This window comes from Stegostoma tigrinum, chromosome 29 (genome assembly GCF_030684315.1).
Source record: "Stegostoma tigrinum isolate sSteTig4 chromosome 29, sSteTig4.hap1, whole genome shotgun sequence".
Taxonomy (NCBI): Eukaryota; Metazoa; Chordata; class Chondrichthyes; order Orectolobiformes; family Stegostomatidae; genus Stegostoma; species Stegostoma tigrinum.
The window spans coordinates 28,214,481-28,237,421 of record NC_081382.1 but is presented as its reverse complement, the minus strand read 5'-3'; positions in this window follow the sequence as shown (position 1 = coordinate 28,237,421).

The following is a 22,941-nucleotide window of genomic DNA, read 5'->3' as shown; positions in this document are numbered from 1 at the left end:
ACATATAAGAGTAGGTTTATATGAATGACATACATTTACTAGTTACTGAGATTTATGTGTAGAACTGAATAGCCCCTCATTCTTTTCTTCAAGGTTTACAGCCACCAAAGGAGCTAATAATGAACTGTAAGATGTGTGTTATCATGCCTTATGCCAAAGCATATCCTGTGGAGATAAAACGCACAATTTATTATGTTGACCTTAGTCTTTTAACAGTTTTTCTTTCTTTTTTGGTGCAATAAATCATCCCAGCGAAGGTAGTTTTAAAGCAAAGTAGCTTGTCTTTTTCATTTGGACATTTCTTCAAAAATCAAAAGCACTTTGGTATGTGCAATGACATCAATACCTTTAATCTCCGATTCCCTGTTCATCATAGCTCTAGGTTGATACAATTCCATAAAATACTCAATGTTTTGCGTAATAAGAACAAGGCAACAAAGTAGTCTTTCCCAACAATTCCACCCTAAGCTCAAATGACACTAACTTTGTGTGCAGTTAAAATGTTTTCAATTTTTGTGCGTAAAGTTTGTTAGTTTAGCAGAGATGGGCTGTTATTCATTTTATTTTACAGATTGTGAAATTTCATATTATGCTGAAAGTACCTTTTTCATTAAATCTCTGAGTAACTGCTGTTGTAATCCTAAGGAAATAGCAACCTTGTATAATATCATATATGCATAATAAGTACTTGCATAGCTCCAGTTATTATTAACCATGCAAGATGTATATTTTTGATTGAGAAAACATGGCCTGATATGAAGATGTTAATATGAAGTAACAAGGGACAATTCTGGGTTGTAAATGATGATGCTAACAAGGAAAGCATGTTTGTACATCAAAGTGATCTACAGAAGACAGTCATACAGTAATTAGAGGAAAAATGAGTAAGATGTGAAGAAATCACTGCTGAACCCAACATTTGTTATTTAACATGGTGGAGACAGATGGGGTGAATTAGTTCAGCTTGACATTGCCTGGTTAATGTCACTGAGAGAAAACCAGAGCCCTGCTATAAACTCTAATGAATGCATTAATAGATGCTTTCTGCCTCTCAAAGGAAAGGAATAATTTAAACAAAGTTATTAACACAGTCCACCTGGGCTTGTTGCTAGGTTTGTATTAATGGTTCCAGATAAGCAATGTTTTCTTAACTCTTCCCATGAAATTGCAACATCAACTTAGAAAAGGGAGAAAAAAAGGATCTTGCAATTCTAAAAAGCCTTAATCATTGTTTGAAGAATGAAAATCAAGATCATTGTATTCATATTCTATAACTAAACCTGGCCTGTTCCTTAGATGTGATAAATGTTGAATGCAAACTTAATGGTCCTGAAAAGAAGTCAAAATCAGTGCATTTACAATCAGTTAGAAGTACAGTGTACTGAAATTGGAATGTAGTGGGTTAATTGAAATGTAGTTTATTTCAGTCAGTGGGTAGGATAGAAAGCTTTCGTGGCATTAAGTCTGCATTCAGTATGTTAATTTTTTTACCCTGGGACCACTTCAACTTTAATAAACATCTTTAAAAATATGCATCCCTTGAGAGGTACCATTAATTTCCCTGAAAGGCCCTCACACATGTAATTTTTTATTGCATGCAGGTGCTTCAAGAAAGGCAGCACTTGTAATAAATGTCCCATAAAGAGCAAGTAGCACCTGAGAGGGTGTATCAGGTCAGTGCACCTGTCTTCAGATGGATCCCATGCACTTGCCCAGGATAACAAGAATCAAGATGTTTTTTGTCCAGCCCGCCCTAATCTCCAAAAATGTTCATTTCTCTTGATTCTTTCCCAACTTTTAGGATCTGGCCACATTTTAGCACAGTACGGCCACAGCTTCATTGCAATAGGCTAGTAATCAGGCAACACCTAATTACCTGATTAAATTACCAGCAAGCAGTTTCACATGCCAGGCAGTTTGCAAACCATTATTTGGAAAGCATAGCTAATAAAAGCTTTGAAACTATTTATTATTCAATTATTAAATCTCTGGCATGGCAGTGTTCTCATCAATCCTGCAGAGTACATGGAACAGGAGTAAGCTTCAAAGGCACTTTTTCTCCTCAAGCAGCTCAACTCAGCCCCAGCCACAAGTGAGCCAATCAACTGTAGGAGACTCTCTGGTACTATTCAACATTACTCTCAATCTAAGTTCTTGATCTTTAATTCCACTGTTGTTAGCTTGAAAGAATAAAGATATTACCTACGGTAGCTCTGCCATACAATATTACATGTGTTATCATGCATTGATTTGAGTAAGGATAGTGCATTGAGGGGAAATTTCTAATATCTGATGGGAGTGCAAACTGAACCAGACGAATGATAAAATGAGTGGGTGTGAGTTTACTAGGGCAATTGTTGGTATTAGTTTTGAAAATCATTCACAGTAAAATATTTTCCTTAACACCAATTATCAGATACCCACTTATACTGATAGGGCTTATTCTGCAAAACATTCCTTTACTGCCCCCCTTACCCCAATGTCCACACTAAGATCTGTTATGGAGTTCACGTTCCATTTTGTAAATGTCCAGAGAGGATAAAGTGACTGACAATGCAATAAAATCCCATTTTCACATGGAGCCTTTACAGTGTAGAGGAGGACATTTGGCCCTTTGAGTCTGCACTGACTCTCCAAAGACCATCCCACCCAGACCCATCCCTACTCTTTACCTGTAACCCTACATTTCCCACAGATAATCCACCAAACCTGCACATCCCTAGACACCAGGGGGAAATTTAACATGGACAATCCACCTAACCTGCACATATTTGGAGGTGCTCACATAATGGGCATTTCCTGTGGTAAAGAGGTGGGAAAAGCAGCAAGCAGAAACATGCAAGACAATTTAAATACTTTGGAAGTGATATTGCACGTTTCACATCATTTTTGTTCATTCTCTGATGGTAAGTGGGTGTTGTTGATGAGGTCGATATTTGGTGCCCATCACTGATTGCTGTTGAACTGAGTGACTTGCTACAGCTTTAGTGAACCAGGTGAGGTCTTTTATGGAAACTCACAACTTCCTGGTAATCGTTACTGAGATTAGCTTTCAATTCCAGATTTCACTTTGTTTATTGAAATGAGATGCTACCAGCTACCATGGTGGGATTTGAATGTATGACTGCAGTTCATTGGCCTAGTTGTTTGCATTACTAGTAGAGACGTTTTCATAACATCACAGTCTTCCTCAATAACAAAACTGGTTGGAGGCCAGTATAAAATAATACAAACTCCCCTTCGCTCCACCCCCACCAATACTGGATGTTAAATATTATTACGTTGTCAGCAACTTTAATTCACAGGCAATAACTGCAGAACAGTAGGCAGCACCATGTTAAAATTCTGAGGTGCTTTTTGGTGAAAGTGGGTTTGCTGCTGACAGAAATGTTAGTCAACAAGGCAAACTTCTCCATAGGAGCTGCAGCAACATATTAATCATCACTGCTCTATTTGAATATACACCAAAGTAAATTTTAACTCAGTCCCAAATAGACATTTAAACTAATTAAAACCTGGAAATGCTGCCAGCTTCAATTGACTTCAAGTTGAGAACACATTTGTTACTAAGCATGCATTGTTAGACTAAGTGAAGAAAGACAAGTATTTGCTCCATTGTGTACTTAATGGAATTACAACTCAGGCATGCTCAGAATATTAACCTAGGTAATGCACTTGGGTATCTGGCTTGACTCCATAGCTTTCTGACACTGAGGTGGAAGTATTTCACTTCATTAAATCAGTATTTAATCTGATTTTAATACTGACAAATTTTGGCCTCATTGCTTAAGATTTATCGAGGGATCTCTGTGAAAAAGTAGACTTTTCCAAACCTCCATGTCCTTGAAATTCAATGAGTATGAGACCCACTGGAGATTGAAAAAATGGAGGCATAAATAGAAATATAGTTGCCAGAGGATTTATGGGCTGGATAACCAAGGTTTCAGGGTTACATACGGTGTGGGAGCTTTAGTCTGGTGAGTTCACAGTTTGACAAAGCCCTTTGTCATTTTTTATGAAGCTGATTAACAGGCTGCCTGGAGGATTTTAAATAAGAATTATTACTGTATTGAATTGTATCTAGATTTTTGCAAAAATTGAAAATTTAAAGAAAATAGATTTCAGCTGAGATCTAAAGAATCAATCGATTTATTTAATAGATTTAAAGAAAGTAAATTTTTGACCCTGTGAAAAGTCTCAATCAGCATGCATCGTGATTTTATTGTAGCCCATGAAATTTTATTTCCACGTCTTATTCAGAGATCTGTGTTGTGCTATCGCTGTAGTCCTTGCGGTGACTCCAGCTGGCAGCACTAAGGGCTGGACAAGACATAAAAGTAAAGCAGTTACGAAGGAGTGAAGAGAAGAACACAGTGAAAGGAAAGTAAAATATGTGAATGAGGGAGTTAAAAACGGCAGTGTGAAAAGGTGAGGGATCAGACAGAGTGAAAGAGCAAGAGAAAAATTGGAGATCAACACGAGAAACAGAAGAAGTGCAAGAGGGAAGAGAAAAGGCAACAAAAAAAGAGGGAAATGAAAGGAATGTAGAAATAGAACAAGAGAAATTTTGTGGAGAAACTAATAGAGGTAATATTTTGAGATAACAAAGTGTGGAGCTGGATGAACACAGCAGGCCAAGCCGCATCTTAGGAGCACAAAAGCTGACGTTTCGGGCCTAGACCCTTCTTCAGAGAGGGGGATGGGGAGAGGGAACTGGAATAAATAGGGAGAGGTGGATTGAAGATGGATAGATGAGAAGATGGGTGGAGAGGAGACAGACAAGTTAAAGAGGCGGGAATGGAGCCAGTAGAGGTGATTGGAGGTAGGGAGGTAGGGAGGGGATAGGTCAGTCTGGGGAGGACGGACAGGTCAAGTGGGTGGGATGAGGTTAGTAGGTAGGAAATGGGGGTGCAGCTTGAGGTGAGGAAGAGATAGGTGAGAGGAAGAACAGGTTAGGGTGGTGGGGACAAGCTGGGCTGGTTTTGGGATGCAGTGGGGGAAGGGGAGATTTTGAAACTGGTGAAGTCCACATTGATACCATTGGGCTGCAGGGTGCCCAAGCGGAATATGAGTTGCTGTCCCTGCAACCTTCGGGTGGCATCATTGTGGCAGTGCAGGAGGCCCATGATGGACATGTCATCTAGAGAATGGGAGGGGGAGTGGAAATGGTTTGCGACTGGGAGGTGCAGCTGTTTACCTTCCTCCCCGGACTGACCTATCCCCTCCCTATCTCCTACACTCACCTCTACTGGCTCCATCCCTGCCTCTTTAACATGTCTGTCTCCTCTACCCATCTTCGATCCACCTCCCCCTCTCTCCCTATTTATTACGGAATCCTCACCCCATCCCCCTCTCTGATGAAGGGTCTAGGCCCGAAACGTCAGCTTTTGTGCTCCTGAGATGCTGCTTGGCCTGCTGTGTTCAGCCAGCTCCACACTTTGTTATCTCGGATTCTCCAGCATCTGCAGCTCCAACTATCTCCGGTAATATTTTGAGTCCATCAATTCTGAAATTCTCTTTAGCTCTGTTTCTCTCTCCACAGTTGCTGCCAGATCTGCTGCGTTTTTCCAACATTCACTGTTTCTGCTTCAGTACCCGCAGTACCACAATATTGTGTACAGGGACAGAGATGTTCTGCTGATTTACTGGAATCGATATTCCAAGATTTTTTGAGTTGCTAGAAGCTTTAATAAATGAATTCTAAACTGAACAGTTATTTTCAAATTAATGATCAAGAATAGCCAGTCTCCGAGCAAAGGCATGTCGTATGTTTTCTAGTATTATGATGATAACATGGTTTAGTAGCTGTACCTCTGATAATTGAACTGATTGATTCAAGAATCACAAACTATCAAAACAATCAGTATCAATAAGGGTTACCTGGGCAGGCAGTGGAAACAACTCAATATCAGTTTTACAAAGATTTCAACTATAATCAGTATGAAACATTAATTCTATGCCTCTCTCTACAGAGAGCGTCTCACCGATATTCCCAAATTATATTTCTTCATTTTTTAACATATGATGCTGTTATGTGTTCCAAAATTCAAAGCCACTTTCAATGTTTTTGACAATCAATTTATTACTTTTAGTTTATAATGTTACCAGATTGTTTTCTTTCCAATAATTTACCTACTGTCACATTTTGTTGCAGGTCCGGGATAGATATTCAATTGTCTGCACGTAATTTATTTCCTGTTGGTTTCAATTCTAAAGAGCCATCGCAAGAGCGTTAACAAAACCGTGTATTATGCCCCTCCAGTTATTCTGCTATTATGTCATAAATCAAAGAAGCTTCACAATCCACTTAGTTTGTTACATGATAATGTTGAAAGCTCATCACTCTAAACTTCAGTCAGAATCATTACTACCAGCAATAACAAAATTCTGTTGGGATGCAGTTTTGAGGAAGGCAAAACCGCAGCATCTGAAGAAGGAGAAATTAAATCATACTTTCTGCTTCGATCTACTACCTCATATATCTCCAAATGGTGTTTAGATGCAAAAGATAATATTTTAACTATGTATGAATTGGCATTAGAACATTTTATGTAATCCATCATTCTTGATATATGGTTTATTGTTACTGTACATGTGGAATTAAAATGTTTTTATCCTGAATACCGAAACATTCACAAATGTGAGGAAATAACCAGGAATTACACTGAATGGAGTTGGCTTTTATTCTGTCAGCACCCACACTTAAACATTCCAGAGTTTCATTCACTTGCCACTGGTGATGAAAACCTCCCTCTGCCGTCGGTCTAAACTCTTTGAGCGCTCCGAACGTGGCTCCTGATATGGCCAATTAAAAGCAAAACTGGCATCAAAGTTGTAAGAAACACAGTGGCTGGTACTTAAATCTTACAATGCATATTAGCATTTGATCACTAACTGCCAGTTCAAAGTCTTTAGCTTTTTATTCTAAGTTTTGAATAGTTCAGGGCCAATGACACCAGGTAAGACAATAAAATGTAGGAACACTCAGCCAATTCTGTAGGCTCCACCATTCCGTATGATCATGGCTAATCTGTTAATCCTCAACTTCACTTTCCAGCCTTTTCCCCATCACCCTTCATACCCTTACTGATTAAAACTTTCTCTCAGTGCTGAATATTCTTAATGACCCAGCCACAACAGCTCTCTGTAGTAACAAGATTCCACAGATTTGCTCCCTCTGAAGTTAGAAATTCCTCCTCATCTCTGCCTTAGACAGATGACCCCTTACTCTGAGATGATTCCCTTTGATCCTTGACTCTCTCACACAGTGCAACAGCTTCTCAGCATCTACCTGTCAAGTCCCCTAATCATCTTTTATTTTTCAATAATGCCTCTTCTCATTATTTTAAACTCTACTGAATACAATTCCGACTGATTCAATCTCTCTTCATACAAAAATCCCTCCATATTCTTGTGAACATTGTACAGGCTGCTATCAATGCCAGTAGATCTTTCTCTAGGCAAGGGGAACAAAACTGTTCACAGCATTCTAGGTGTGGTCTTACTAATGCCTTGTATAGTTTTTACCAGACCTCACTATTAATATTTTCATTTGGAATTAAAGACCAACATTTCACTTGCCTTCCCAATTGCCGGCTGAACTTGGAAGCTAGCTTTTACTGATTCATGCCTGAAGACTCCCAAATCCCACTGTGCTGAAGCTTTCTGTAGTCAATCTCATTTTAAATAATATTCAGTTCCTCTATTCTTTCTATCAAAGTGGGTTGCCTCATATTTTTGCACATTATATTCCACCACCAAGTCTATGCCCACTCAGTTTATCTGTCTATGTCCCTCTGTACAAAATTTGTGCCATCCTGACTACTTGCAATCTCAGCTATTCCTTGTGATATCCACAAACTTGACAACAGTACATTCACCTCACTCATCTGAATCATTAATATATATTGTAAATAATTGTGCTCTCAGTACCAATCTCTATCACATTCTACAAATTAAAGGTTGTCATCTTGAAAATGCCTCACTTAGCACAACACTTTGACTTCTGTTAATTTGTTAACCTTCCATCCATGCTATTATACTTTCCCCATCACAATAGGCTCTTAGCTTGTCAGGTGGCATAACACACAGTGCCATACCGAATGCATTTTGGAAATCTAGATATTTTATACCTACTAATAACCCTTCATCTATCCTGCTTGTTATCTCCTTAAAGATTTCTAATATGTTTGACAGGCATGATTTGCCCTTCAAGAAGCCAAGTTGATTCTGCTTATTAAAGGAGAACATTTCTAAATGCTCTGCTATTTATAACAGACTCTAACATTTTACCAATAACAAATGATAAGCTAACTGTCCTCTTGTTACCTGCTTCTTTGTTTCCTTCGATTTCTGAATAAGAATATTACATTGGCGTTTTCAAACCCTCTGCATCTATTCTAGACTCAGGTTTGTTAGATGATTATACCCAGTGCCTCCATTATCTCCATTTCTACTTAATTAAATATCCTAGGACACAGCCCAGTAGGTCCAAAAAACACGGTCCCATTAGTTTCCCGAGCACATTTTCTCTACTGAGGGTTATTGTATTAATTTCCTTTCTCCTTTTTGCTTCTAGATTTCTACCTCAATTTTTTGAGTTGCAATTGGTGTCTACTATTGTGAAGACTGAAGCAAAGTATTTTATCATGTTTTTCTCCTTTATGTTTCCAGCTTCATTCTCTCAGAGGTTCTATGTTGGCCTCTTGCTTCCTTTTTATATATTCAAAGCAGATCTTCTATTTTGATATTACTTCAGCATTTGTCCTCAAAGTTTATTTCCTCCTTTTTTCAGTAGTTCTTTACTGCTTTCCAAAACTTTCCCAACCCTCTGGCTTCCCACTAATCTTTGCCACATTTCTTTTTCATTTAATTTGATGTTATCTCTAACTTTCTTGGTTGGTTTTTGCTATTCCTAGAATATATCTCACTAGGATATAACTTTGTTGTGAGTCATGTATTATCTAGGTTTGGCACAATTGGTTTTAACGAATGTTTCTCACTCTGAAACTGAGCTCTAAATTCTACTATGACATGGACACTGTTTTCTCTGTTCAAGATGCTGGAGCATCATTGAGGAGATTTCTTCTGCTCTCCATGTGGTTGGGAGATTGCACGATTGTTGCTCAGCACTTGACTACAGTGTTAAAAGTAAAATGTGGTACCCTGAGACATATGTTCATGCAGCAATTAGTTCTGAGTTCTTGAGATACAATGTTACAACCAGCTGTGGAAGGGGTTGAATTGCTTAACCTCTTTTTCCACCCTTTACTTAAAGACATCAGGGTTTGTTCTTTGAGATAAACATTTTGTGACAATCCCATGAGTACTTAACTGTTTATGCACTATGACCGTAAAAAAAAACAATCAGACAAGTTTTCCTCAGCTTAGCAAAGGAAAAGGACAGTTTATTTATACTTAAACTGATCTAAGTAGAAAATAAATTACAACTCCCACATGCATGCACAATACAGATTGTAGTTCACTTGTAGCTCAGTGCACCTGCTGACTATGCCAAATCGAGCTGTCTTGCTTTCAGTACTGAGACAGATTTACACTGTGGCTTGTTTATCTGTCTTCCTGGAGCTGCTGCTGTGAGATTAATTCTTTAGGAAAGAAGATGGAGGCAAAGTCGTATTAGATTAGATTCCCCACAGTGTGGAAACAGGCCCTTTGGCCCAACCAAGCACACACTGCCACTTGAAGCATCCCACCCAGACCCATCCGCCATAGCCCACACACCCTTGAATACTACGGGCAATTTAGCATGGCCGATCCACCTAGCCTGCACATCTTTGGACTGTGGGAGGAAGCCCACGCAGACACGGGGAGAATGTGCAAACTCCACACAGACAGTTGCCGGAGGCTGGAATCGAACCCGGATCCCTGGCCCTGTGAGGCTGCATTGCTAACCACTGAGCCACCGTGCTGCTCCATGTTAGTAGATAGGGTCTGAGATTTTCCAGCAGGATAGGAAAAGTCCTACTTGGCTCTCTCATGATTGGCTCAGTTCTGCTCAGAGCAATGTGTGGTCAAACCCTGAAAAAGGCTTGGACTGGTTATGCTGGGGAGATATATCCACTGAGGTCTCTCCGGAGGGAAAACGAGGAGGAGGACAAGTTCTTCAAGGGACTGGTTATATAATCTCTCTCCAAGTGCCAAATATAACTCATTTATCTTGTCTGGAAAACTATCTTAAAACTCCAGATCTTTTTGTCCAAGCTATTAGTCTTTGAATGGTTTGTCCCCAGTTGTCAAATAGTGTACATAGTTTCCATCAACATGTTGTGAAAAGAGCAGGAACGAAGGTCTTTCACAGTCGCTGTGAGCAGTCACTATCTTTGGTGAGATTTACTGACTTGCCATTTCGTCTCCATTGAGATTGGAATGTTGAATATAATGTATCTTGACATATGTTGAAATCAATTTAGTCCGCAGAGAATTTTTAAAAGTCCAATCCATTTCCAGCCAATTAATTAAAAATCAAGGCTCTATAGGTGTGAGGCTGAAAAAGCACAACAGGTCAGGCAGCATCCGAGGAGCAAGTAAGTTAATGTTTTGGGATGAAACTCTCTCCTTGGATGCTATCTGACCTGCTGTACTTCTCCAGTCTCATACCTACAGACTCTGGCTTCCAGCAGTCGTTGTTGTCTCTAAGTCACTAACTAAAAATCAGTATTTGTCATTAGCATTTCTTCATAACAATATGTTCCCCTTCCTTTAAAAAATGCCTATACCAATACAATTATTCTAATCATTATTTAGAGACTAAAGATGATTAACTACTCTATTTTATAAATAAAGCATGGATAGTAGAGAATTTTTATATCTTTTCTGAAGGTGGTGTTTAGGTATTCAATGTTGTGCCCCTATGCCGTAGATTTGACATGTACTCTCAGTTGTGAATTGGTACCCCATAAAGGCAATGTTCTGCAAGTTAATCTGTGTGCTGTAGGAGTCATGCTTAAGGTTGCTAGCATTGTCTCTTGTTGGTAACATTGATGTTGCGGTGTTTGTTGATGCTATTGTGATGTTGCTTCCATTTATGACAATCTTTCCTCCTTCTCCAGCTCAGGCGTAGGTTGAATATCAATTCCATTCCTTCTCATTTGCCTGCCTGTTGTAGGCTTAATGGTTTATGACCCCAGATCTCAGCTTCTCAAATGGCCTTTGCTAGGTTCCAAGTTTCTATGATTAAATCAACGGACAGTTTGTTCCTTCAGCAGCTCAGGCAGTGATGGTGCTTGCTTTTGAGGTATTGACTTCTTTCCAAATGTGCAGGGAATAGCTGTCTTACTTCTAAGTGACCAGAAGGAAGTATCTTGCTTGACTGAGTTGTCGTATGCTTTCTTCAATTCAATAGTTCTGCAGGTTCTATCTTAACGTTGAGGTGAATGAAGAGTGAGATTAAGGCAAAGTTTAGATCTTCCTTTGTCTCTAGGCATTTCACAAGGATCCCCTTAGCCATCTGAATTTATCTTTCTATAAACCAGTTCCCCTTGGACAATGTGATGATGCTGAGCTCAATATTGTTCGGCACATTCCTTGGATTCTCTGGAGGCCAGCTGGGTTTCATTGTCACATGTGGCTTTGTCAGGAATCCCTTCCTCAGTGAGCAGAACTTGTACTGGTGATTGTTAAATTGCTGTCAGATTTCATTTTTCAGATAAAAAAGAAGTTTGAGTAGTGTTCTATAATTATGAGGTATGGTTCTTGATTGTGTGAGAGTAAAATAGCTGTAGTTATTATCCCCTCTTAGTGCTATGCATTTCTGCCTTTCAGCAATCTATTCCATGTAGATACCATTTCTTTAATTACTTTGTAAATACTTATTCAGTGGCCAACTAATCTGTCTCTGAGTTTATACTTTTCTATTTCCATCTGGCCTGCATATATCTTCATCAGAACAACATTGTCTAGTGAGATGATATGGGTCTTATTGAGTTTGACCTCATCAGGCTGTTCCAGGATCACTTGCTGAGACAATATCTATAACTTATTGTCTTTGCTTGTCTCAAGTCTAATTTTGGTTTTTTATTGGTCTTCTATTCACTAGGTGATGAATCTTTACACCTTGATCTCTTTTCTCATCGAGATGAATGGCAACTGTTCACAATTGTTCAATCCCAGGATAGTAAGGCCATCTGTTTCAGTGATGTAGAACTTACAATTAGTATGTTTTCACTTGGACGTCCTTGTGATTTTGGTTGTATCCAGCTGTCAAATCTCAGTACCCCATCAGGCTACTGGCAAAGTGGTTCTTTGCATTCAGAGCATTTTCCCTGAATACCCATTTACTTACAAATTTTTCACAATAGATCTCCTGATAGAGTCTGAATGGGATGATGTTACTCCGTGCTCTGGTATCAAGCTTTGGAAAAAGGCTATTGGCTCGTTTCTCAAACGCTTTCTTGATCTGAATGATTATGTGAATTCCTCTCCCCTGAGAAATGTCACATCCAGCTATTTCATGCAAATTCCAATGGCCACTACTTTGTCAAAGTCACCTGCAGGGTATAGATGTCTGGGTTTATTTTAATTCTTACTCTCCTTGTTGTTTAATCTCTGATAATTCATGTACCTTCTTTTTCCTCTTTGTCTGGCACACCTTTTCCCAGTGATTAGACTTTCCACAAGCTCTGCAGTTTTATCTTTCCAAGTGATATTTCCTTCTATCTGTGAACTCTGGATTCAGTACAGCTACTGCCCAACTGCTGGTCTGTTGTGCATTCCTTTGTTGTTGTTTCATTGAATCAACAGTATTGCCTTTCTCTTGACTTAACTGAAGCCTAGCCATTTAGGTCCCCAACATCTTCATCTGCCTACTCATGATTTCATGAGCTCTTGTAGTGTCTACAGCTTGCAATATTGTGATCTCATCTTTTCCAAGCAATTCTTTTTTTATTTTCAGGATATACAGAGCTTCAACTGAGCTGAACCAATGGTATTTCATCAGCATACTTAAATTGGCATCTTTCACCTTAAATTGTCAACAGACCCACCTGTTTCTTGCCTCACGCCTAGATATTTTATATTGGTACACTAGATGACTCTGGTTGGAAAGTTTTGCTGAATCATTCAAAGATCTTACCAAAGTTTCTGTTGTCATCTTCACTTAGCTCTCAGTTCAACAAATGTGACCCTTTGTCTCCCACCCTCTTCCTTAGTGCCTTTTAGAATGTTACTGATTGCTAGTCTGAACTTTTGTTCCAGTTGATTATCAGCTGAAGCTGTGTTTATTGTTGTATTGGCATCATTTCAGTTTTGCATGGTTCACTTGGTTTTTCACTTTGTCCAACCCAATTTAGGTCAATTTCTTTAATCTATGGCAACATTATATTATCTTAAAATGATTGCATTCTTGCCACTACCATTGTGTTCTAATTCCAATAAGTAAAACAAAAATCATCCTTTAGATGCCAAATGCTGGAATCTCATCGTGTATTTTTTGCTGCCCTCCATGTGGTTACTGGGTAGATCCATTGTCGCTCACCCCGTGACTGCAGCATAGCAGTAAATTGTGATACCCCAGGAAATGTATATTTAAGTAGCAATGAGTTCGTTCATCTTCACAATGAGTGTAGCAGAACACCGCAGGGGTAAATGTGTTTAGGGAGTGAGTACAGAGATGGACGCAAGGCTGGAGGAGATGGTATCATTATGGTAGGGTAAAAACATTGACCATTTTGAAGCTTAGGATTTTACATGCAATGGACTAGGAGGCCCGATTAGCAAGGATTGGAGTGATAGGTGAGAAGGAATTAGAGTCACACATTATCTGTTTAGTTTTGTTGATTTAAGGATAATTTTCAGCCAGGATGGAATGGATAACTTCCCAGTTCTGCTTCAAAATAGTGCCGCCGAAATTTTAACATCCAGCCAAGCAAGCAGAGGGGCCCTGGCTTTAATACTCTGACAGTGCAGCCATCCTTCCGTACTGCACCAGAGAGTGAGCTTTAGTTTCCGTACTAAAATCCTGGAGTAGGTCTTGAACTGATAACTCTATGGCTCACAGTTGTGTGTACCAACTGAGAACACAGAGTGATAACACACTGAGCTCGCGATCATAGAAGATGTAATTTGTTATACTGACCAGGCTGTTGTCAGTAATATTAGTGTGCAGAAACCATTTGGAAAGAAATTTAATATCAGAAGCATGAGAACAGTGCGTTTATAGTTGGTAAGCCATGGCATTATCAAAGAATTAGGAAAATTTGGAAATGGGACAGATGTTGAAGGGGACAGCAAAATTAAGTATTTTGAAGCAGGGATGTTGTTGCAATTTTGAAAGAAAGGGGGCGGTACTTGAACAACGACTGCCATTAACAACAATTAACAAGTTTAAGGAAAGGAAAAGTTAATTGAATGGCTGGTAGTCGAGTGGGGACCTGTTCGAGGAGGCAGGAGCTGACTCCTGCAGATGTTTTGCAGATTTTCTTTCCTCTTTATGTTTTTGATCTCACTCACATTTTATTTCTGTTGATTTTTCTAACTAATCCTACCCTATAATTATGGTTGGTTCCAGTTTCACTTAGTTCTGTGTATGTAGCAGCATTTAAGAGTGCTATTAAACCTCACTGCCAACTCATTTAGCTGCGAATGGTGAGCACAGATCAGAGTTATTTCGTTTGGCAATGTTGCCACAAATAATTAACTAACAGGCGCGTAAACCTAGCCTGCATGAACAAAGTCTCTTCCGAGAATCCTGATTTCAAACAAATGGTTACAACAATACATTGGCTACACATCTGCACCCATGGGCTGGCAGCTGCTGAACTCGGCTATCTAGCCCCCAGTTGACTCTTGGCTGAAATGGCACTTACAAAATTCCTGTCAATCCTCTTGAAAGAACTATGAATATTGAGTAGACTTATTATGCTAACATTCACCTTCCAAAGTTTCAGCCAAGATAATTGGGAGTGATGTCACTATCTGTCCTTTCTGTGCTTTGCCCTTTCCTGTTTTGAAGATGAATATCACCGTGAACCATCAATACATTTTTGACACATGTTTCAGGGACTGTCAATCAAAACTCTTTCATTTCCCATCCTTCAACTGGCATTGGTTTTTGTCTTATTGTGTGGTAAAGACTTCTCTTTGTACCTATCCACGCAGGCAGGGAGCTCATGCCATCTGGATTGACCTAAACCCTCTGACATGAGGCCCGTCCACCAAAACTCTGCCCCTCTTTAGAATGTACCACTCAGATTCCATGGCTGATTGTTGTAAACTATCACTCCCCTTGCAGCCCATTGTTACATATTCTGTCATTAGTTTATCAGCAGGAGCGTCAAGTACATCAGGACTTGATCTGTGCATTTAGTCCCATGACTCAAAGAATATGGTAATCACTTTGGCTTAGCTTATTTAATGGGCAATTCCTGGTATTTGAGCAAATATTCCAGAAGACGCCATGACCCCACCCACCCTTGCCCTCAATATTTAGAGCCAAGGTGTCTCTGCAGATCACCAGTGGAGATCTTGAGTTGTATGTGTTTGAGGATTGGTGCTTCCCTGACATCTGAGGCTTTAGTCTTCAATTATCATGCACAAGGTTGTGACCAATGTCATACTAGTGCCTGGTTTGCACCCTGTTATTAGCTGCCTGTTAGCACAGATTGAACACAGGAACATTGTCAGAATCTTTGCACTAGCTGCAATGCACACTTAGAAGGATGAATAATTAAATTGTTCATTTGGTCACTAAGTTTCCAACTCTTGTGAAGTCACAGTGTGATCAGCTGGCTCTCCTAACTGCCTTGGGGTCTTGTACTTTTGATCAGTTCACAAACTTTGAAATGATGCAGTGGCTGAGTGGTTAGCACCGCTACATCATAGTGTCAGTACGCTGGGTCCAATTCTAGCCTTGGGCAATTATCTGAGTAGAGTTTGCATGTGTTTCTTCCCATAGTCCAAAATTGTGCAGATTAGGTGGATTGGTCATACTAAATTTCCCATAGTATCCAGGGATATGTAGGTTAGGTGGATTAGCATGGGAAATACAGGGATAAGGTAGGGAGTTGGGGCTGGACTGGGTAGGATACTCTTTGGAGGGTCGGTGTGGACTTGCGGGGATGAATGGCCTGGTTCCACACTATAGGGATTCTATGAACGCCCTTCGCTTCCAGAACTATTAACATTATTTGGCATTGATCCTTATATTCTTTTTCTTTGAATACAATTTCCAAATTTGATCCATGATTAATTTTCCAGATATTTCAATAAACTTTCTGCAGATAGTCAGTTGTTCCTGATCTGTCAGTTATGAACTGTACACATAGTTTGCTTTTTCAGTGCCCACTAAAGCCACACACAAAAAAGCTCAGGGAGCACTTAACTGTTCAATGGCTGCAAGATTCTATCTCACCCCAAAATTTGTCAGCCAAGACAAGATTTCAAAAGCTCTTATGAAACGACCTCTTGTTGACTTCTTTCAAATTTGTTATGAGGTAAGATGTAAGAGCTAAACCTAATGTGCCCTCATTTACCAGACTTGCTGCTAGCATACAGTTCTCTACCCGTTTGACAGCATGTTGTCACTGTCTCTCCACTAACTCTGCCTCGAGTTTCCACCAGTGCTCCTTCACATCAGGCTCAAATTTGCAACCAAGTCAAAAGTAAATTTAAATGCGTGTCTCTTAAATTCAACAAGAGCTACCAATTAAACGTGTTCAAACAAAACCCACATAATCCATGTATTTTAATTGAATTGGATTCCTAACCAGATATAACCTCTGCTGCTATGGTGTATCAAAACAAGCTGGGTTGTTTTTACTGAGTGAATCTGGTTTTAACCATAAACGTACCATGAAAGAAAGGAAATTCTGTGATAAACTCTAGGAAAAATATTTGGTCCTTGTCTCAATTACAGCAACAATAAACGTGAGAATGCGACTAGAAGATCTGTTCTCATGGTTCATATTGTCAATAGAATCTTGTACAGTATTTTACTCAGTTATGAGCTTCTCATTTTCTGTCACATTCCTGCTCTTTTAGCTATTCCATTCAACAGCTTCATAACCTGAACAATGTTTTACCATAACTATCAAAAATATAAGGAAAAAACCTGTCATATTCTAATACTTTCGTTTTCTGTTCCAGACAGAAGGTTATAAACCATTGATAGTAAATCAAAAGGACTGATGCCTGATACTTCTTTGCCAGATGAGAGGTTTGGCAGCTGTGAAGAACTTTTAATTTTTTGGATTTTCACCTTTCACGGGACCTGTTCAAAGAAGACTAATGTGATTTGTCTCAGAGATAGTACTTGCCTCCTGGATTTTGAATGTATGGTGGGGTTAAACTTGGCATTTTTTTTTTGCTCATAACTTTTGAATCGGTTTGGTAATGACTCACAACAGGTTTGTATGGAACAAAAATTTGTCTGTTAGATTTAGTTTCATAAGTTTTTATTCAGTTTCCAAAGATACTGATCTGCTTTCATCCAGGGGATGACGGCATCGCTGTCTAGGCCAGCACTTATTGCTCAGAGGGTGGTTAAGAGTCAAACACAGTGCTGTGTGTCTGGAGTCACACATAGGCCAGCAGATTCCTTCCCTAAAGGATATTAGTGAACCAGATGGGGTTTTCCCCAACAATTGACAATGGATTCATGATTATTAGACTCTTAATTCCAGCTCTTCTTTTAAACTGAATTCAAATTCCACCATGGCAGGATTTGAACCCGGTTCCCTGGAACATTTCCTGGGTCTTGAGATTAACAGTTAGTGATAATAGGCCATCACCTCCCCTCACTTGGGTGCGTGCAGATCACAACCCAAGCTATTTAAACCACATATACATGACACTTATAAATCCTTTCAAGCACGTGGCAAAATATCAGGCAAGCTGCAATTCCGAAACAAAGGAGGCTTTAGCGTGTTTTCTGTAAAATTTGATGGAGAACAACCCAATTACCAAACAGATTAGGATACTATATAGTCAATGGACTCAAGCGATATAACTTCCTAAAATTCATTAAAGTTAACAACCTATATATTATCTTACATTCTAAGTAACTTTGGATGAATTGCTTCTGGGAGTTCAGAACATAATCTGAGGATTGCCATCCTGTTATTAATGTACAAAAAGTTCAGATCACATCTGGATGGCTGGATGGAGTTCACTCTTAAAACCAAATGGCTGTACATGACCCAGATGCACTAAATGCCTTTGAATGAAAAATACTGCGGGATAGTTGGCTCAATTCCTTGATTATACTTGAACAGTGAATGTTTTCCAATTTTATCAAAGTCACTCTAATTAAGCATGTTTTATCACACTTTAGTTCAACAGTGAATAAATAGGATGGCTTCAAATCAGTTTAATTGAAACTTTTTCCTCTCACAATTAAATACATCTGAAAATATTTCAACACAAAACAAAAAAACATCATTTGTTCACTACTCTTGAGAAACTTGTAAAATAGTGTGATTGAGAAATTTGAACTTCAGAACAAATCCTGGAAGAATGACTTGTTATGAAACGTCTCTGACAGACTTTGGGATGTTAAGCCTATACTTGACCAATAGTTTATCTTACGGATGAACCTTTAAGAAATATTTACCAATCTTATAAATATTATCTTAGCACATGTTACATGTTCACATTTTATAAGCTGAAAAGTACATCCAGTACCCAGAGAGCTAACAACAGCTTTAACACATGGTCAGAAATGGATTAGACCAAATCGGGCTTCAAGGATGAAATTTCACAATGCAGCAAAAGCACTACAATAAAAATTTTAATGGAAGTCATTGACAGAAATTATTGGAATTTCAAAAAGCTTGACTTGCTTAACCTTCTCTTCATTTGGACACTTGGAGCAACTCTAGTGGCTATTTACACCAACAGGGTTAGAACAGAGAAAATAGCAATTTATTGTCACTTGTATTTATGAAAACACAGTGAGATGTGTACATGTCGCCACAATTCAGCATCGTTCTGATAGATTAGCTAGAATACAGACTGATGAATACACTTAGGTTACTCTTTGATGCTGGAATATTCCCTGATTCCTGATTTTAAATATGAAGGAGGCTTCACCTATCTGAGACAGAGGCCAAAGTTGCTTCAAATTGGGATTTCAACTGGTAAATCTTTCTCCAAGTTTAATTTTAAGAGTAAAAGTCAGATTCAGATCTAGAATGATTGGCCTTTAAAGTAAGTTAACATAAATTACTTAGAAAGTCAGCTGCCTGATCGTGGCAGCTATTTTTCAAAAACCTGAAGCCCCTTGGCTGACTCAGGTGTTGATTACTATCGCAAGAAGTAAAGCTAAAAAGTGACTCATCCAAGCTCTATGTAAGAAAGGGATTTTTATACTGCACAGACAGCGAGGAGTGCAATTGGAGTAAAGGAGCCTTCGCCTGAATGAGAGAGACAGAGGCTGACCGAGTATATCGAGAAATTTGGTTCAAAGTGGGAATTCAGTGGAGTGAGGGTGAAGATGCTGTAAATAACATTTGGTTCTAATGAGAGAGCAGCCCTATGGCCCTCTGGGACTATGGTGACATTGTCCACTTTAGCGCAAGAAGTGACACTCTCAAGAGTAATAGGTGAGCAAGAGAGGACAGAATGTAGGGATTGACAGGCCTCCCTGCAGTGAGATCAGCAGCAGAGTGCAGGAAAGCTGCTGGCTGGTGAGTATTTCTAGTTTTTTTAAGTCTTCAGTTTGTATATATTTTTCTCTTTCCATTAAATTATTTGGTAAATGTAGGGTTGATACTATTGTAGGAAAATCATTACAATAAAGGATAAAGATAATACTAGAGTAATACATTAAATAAAATATGATAGTAGTGGCAGGGTAGGTGCTGTGTTGCTGCTGCAGCGTATGGGAATTGCTGGACACTGACAAGATCCACAGTAAACATGTCTGTAAGATGTGTTCGTAGATCAAGAAACTTCTGATCACAGTTGAATGATTCAAATATGATCTGCAGACAGTGTGCTACACCAGGGAGGGGAAAAGTTACCTGGACGCTTTGGTTACACCACTCACATCAGACAATTCAAATTTGGTTTGAGATTAGGGACAACAGGCTGAGTCTTGGTAAAGCAGGCATTGGGACCCATGGGGGACCATTGAAGGTGTCTCAGTGCCTACAACAGTCCGATAGTCGTGACGTTCTTGCAAGCTGAGTGAACAAGAGTAGGAACTGCAGGAAGAAACTGGCTATGGCACTCTGGTACAGGGAAGCATTCAGTGGGGGGGAAGAGAATTGGAAAGGAATGGTAGAGGACAGCGTAATTAGGGAAATGGAAACTGTTCTTTGCAGCCATGAACATGAGTACTGCAAGCTGGGTTACCTGCTTAGTGCTAGAGTTAAGGACATCTCCTCAGGGTTAATAGAGGAAACTAGATTGGGGCGGGGAGAGGGATCCAGTTGTTGTCGTCCTTGTTGGTATCAAAAACATTGATAGGACCACAAAGGAGGGTCTGCTGAAAGAATTTGAACAAGCAGGAGCTAAACTGAAAAGCTACACAAGCCACAAGCAAACTGGCGTAGGATAAGGTAAAGTCAGGGAGTTAAATGTATGGCTCAGACTTTGGATTGGAAGGGGCACTGTCGTCTTCTACCGGGGTAGATGGGAACTGTTCAGGTGGGATGAGCTTCATTTGAAACATGCCTGGACCGTCTGTTTGGAGGGCTTTAAACTAAATGGACGTGGTGGTGGTGGCGGTGGTGGTTGGGGTGGGTTGGGGATGGGAGGGGTGGTGTTCTAAAAAGAAAAGAGATTTGGCATTAATGCAGGGCACCTCTTTAGGCAATGACACTCTAAATGGGACAGGAAGGGACAGTGCGCTAACATGTAAAAAGCAACAAATAAGGACAAAATGGGATAAAATTGTTTAAAAAAAAGTATTGGCTCTTTGTTTAATTGGACTTAGTATTTAGAACAGATAAAATGAATTAGCAGCATGGGCAAGATCTTATAGCCTTTATGGGGCATAGTTACCAGGAAATCAAAACCGGGAGCTCAATATTCAGGGGCATGTAAGTTTTTGAAAGGACAGACAGGAAGTAAAAGGTGGGGGTAGGTTGCTTTGTTAGTAATAGATAGAAGAGGTATAATAGCAAGAAATTAACTTGGCTCGGAGGTTGTAGAATCCATATGGCAGAGGTAATAAATAACAAGGAGTAAAAACCACTAGTAGGAATAGAATATTGGACCCCTAATAGCAGCAATACCATAAGGGAGAGAATAAGTCAAGAGATGTTAAGGAAATAATCAGAAGGGCATGTGAAAAGGGCAGTAGATTAATCATGGACCTCTATTATCTTCATGTAAATTGAGAAAATCCAATTGCCAGAGGAAGAGCTGTGAGGAAGAATTCATAGAGTAGATTCAGGACAATTTCCTTGAACAATACATTGTGGATACAACTAGGGAACATGCTATTTTGTACCTGAGAATGTGCAATGAGGCAGGTTTAGTAAGTGATCTGAGTTCAAGATATCAAGAAATCTAGTAGAATTCAACTTTCAGTTTCAGAGTGGGAAACGTGGGTCAAAACAAAACTATGCCAAACTTAAACTTAAATAAGGGTAATTACACATGAATGAGGGCAGAGTTGGCTGGTGTGAACTGGGAAAGGAGTCTGATGAACATTGGTGAGCAATGTTTAAGAAAATAGTTCATGACTTATAATAAAGATGTATTCTAGTGAAGAAGAAGGATTCTCAGAAGGGGTTGACCAAGGAAATTAAGGACAGTATCACATTGAAAGAAGGAAAATATACAGCATGGAATAGATCCGTGACAAGCCAGAGGATTGGGCAAGTTTTTGATACCAACAAAAGATGACCAAAAATTAATAAAGAGGGAGAAAATAAACTTTGAGATAAAATAAAGCAAGTAATATAAAAATGGAAGAGCTTCTTTCAATATATAAAAAGGAAGAGAGGGAGGCTAATGTGAACGTAGAAACTTTAAAAATTGAGGTCGGGTAAATAATAATGGGAGAACTAGGAAATGGCAGAGAATTTGAATGAATGCTTTCTGTCGGCCTTCACTGGAGAAGACACAAAAAGCATTCCAAAAGTAGAAGGTAATCAGGGGTTGAATGTAGGGTGGGGAGGACAAATACAATAAAAATCACCAGACTGCAAGAACCAGAGGAACCAATGGGGTTAAAGGCTGACTACTTTCCTGGCTTTTACAGGTTCCAACTGCAATATTAAAGAAAATAACTATAGAGATAGTGGATGCACTAGTAGTAATCTTTCAGGGATCCTTTAATTCTGGAAAGTCCCTGAAAGGATTGGAAAACTGCTAGTGCAACCTCTTTTATCGAAAGGAGAGGAAAATAAAACTCAAGGTAGTTGTAGGCCAGTTTTCTCAATATCTGTCATTTGGAAAATATTAGTCTGTTATGAAGGATCTAACAGCAGAACATTTGGAAGTACATAATCTGATAAAACAGAGTCAACTTAGATTCATGAACCAGAAATCATGCCTGATCAATTTATTAGAATTATTTGGGGTAACAAATAGAATAGATAAGGGGGAAACCAGTAAATATAATATTTGGATTTCAATAAGGTATTTGATTAAGGTATCAAACACAAGGTTGCTTAATGAAGACAAGAAATCCTCGTGTTGGAGTACCATATCCACATGGATATAAAATTGGATACCTAATAAAAGACAGAGTTGCGGTAAACAGGGAATTTTCAGGACGGCAACCTGTAACTAATGGAGTGTCATAGGGATCAATGCTAGGGCCACAATTATTTATAATACATATATTAATAACTTGGATAAGAGAAGTGAAACTATTATCACCAAGTTTGTAGAGCAAGCAAGAATAGGTGGGAACGGGAGTAGTGAAGTTGACACGAAGAGTCTACAGAGAGATATAGACAGATTAAGTGAGCTGGCAACAACTTGGCAGATGAAATATGATGTGGGAAAATGTGAGGTTACGCACTTTTG